This window comes from Tenrec ecaudatus, chromosome 3, assembly GCF_050624435.1.
Source record: "Tenrec ecaudatus isolate mTenEca1 chromosome 3, mTenEca1.hap1, whole genome shotgun sequence".
Taxonomy (NCBI): Eukaryota; Metazoa; Chordata; class Mammalia; order Afrosoricida; family Tenrecidae; genus Tenrec; species Tenrec ecaudatus.
Window position 1 is genome coordinate 42,112,975 of NC_134532.1, and position 1,784 is coordinate 42,114,758.

Consider the following 1,784-nt stretch of genomic DNA (forward strand, 5'->3'; position numbering starts at 1 on the left):
ACATCAGATAACACCACAGAAGAAGAAATCAAAAAGGTGGTACCCTTCACAATAGCCAAACACAAATTGTAATATCTAGGGATACACCTGACTGAAAAAAACAAAAGATCTATATAGGGAAAACTATAGAACACTATTACAAGAAACCAAGAGCGACCTCAACAAATGGAAGAATATTCCATGCTCTTGGATTGGGAGACTTAATACAGTTAAGATGTCAGTTCTGCCAAAAGCACTATATAAGTTTAATGCTATCCCAATACAATTACCATCATCTTTCTTCAAAGAAATGGGAAAACTGATTACCAACTTCATATGGAGAGGGAAGAAGCCCAGAATTAGCAGAGAACTCCTCAAGAAGAAGGACACCATGGGAGGGCTTGCTTTACCTGACTTTGGCACATAATATGCAGCCACAGTTCTCAAAACTGCATGGTATTAGTACAATGACAGATACTCAGACCAATGGAAAAGAACTGAACACCCAGAAATAAAAGCATCAGCATACACACAGCTGATCTTTGACAAGGGCCCCAAAAATATCAAATGGGAAGCAGATGACCTCTTTAACAAGTGGTGCTACAAAAAATGGATATCAACATGCAGAAAAATGAAGCAAGACCCTTATCTCACTCTATGCACTAGAATAAACTCAAGGTGGATCACAGACCTTGAAGTTAAACCCCAAACTATTAGGGCCATCAATGAGGGAATTGGGACCAACTTGAGAACTTTGGTGCAGGGAATACACAGGCTATCAGAAATAGGGAAGGACACAAACACAGAGGAGGCACAAATCGACAAATGGGATATACTGAAGATAAAACACTTGTGTACATCTAAAGAATTCACCAAGAGAGTAATAAGAGAGTCCACAGACTGGGAAAACATCTTTAGCAATGACACATCAGACAAAGGCATTATTACTAAAATGTACAATACTCTGCTAGATTCCAAAAAGAAAAAAACCAATAGCCCACTTGAACGGTGGGCAAAGGACTTGAACAGAAGTTTTATAGGGACAGAAATCCGAACGGCCAACAAACATATGAGAAAATGTTCCCGATCTTTAGCCATAAGAGAAATGTAAATTATAACAACAATGAGGTACCACCTGACACCCTCAAAAGTAGCCAAATTCAAAAATTCAGAAAGCAACAAGTGTGAGAGGGGCTGTGGGGAGACAGGAACTCTCAGCCACTGCTGGTGGGACTGTAAGTACGTACAGCCACTATGGAAATCAATCTGGCGATACCTAAAATAGATGGAAATAGAGTTACCATATGACCCAGCAATCCCCCTACTGGGCATATAACCAGAAGAGGCAAGAAACAAACCAAGACCTGACATCTGTGCTCCAATGTTCCATGCGGCACAGTTCACAATTGCAAGGAGTTGGAAGCAACCCAAATTTCCATCAACTGACGATTGGATTAAAAAAACTGTGGTATATACATACAATGGAGTACTACGTATCACTAAAAATCAGTGATGAACGTATGAGGCACATAGCGGAATGGGAAGAACTGGAGGAAATCATGCTAAGTGAGGTAATTCAGGCACAAAAGGACAAGTACAACATGAGCCCGCTGAGGTAAGAATTAAAAAATTTAAAAAAAAAGCAAAAGTGGCATAGGGGAAAAAGCTGCAGTATACAAATATTTTAGGGGTGAAGACTGTGTAGTATGGAAGAGACCAGACCAAAACCAGGGATGTACATGGTAGACAATGGTGGAGGAGGGGTGGGGAAAGAAAACAAAAGGATGAATATAAGGAAGAAAAAG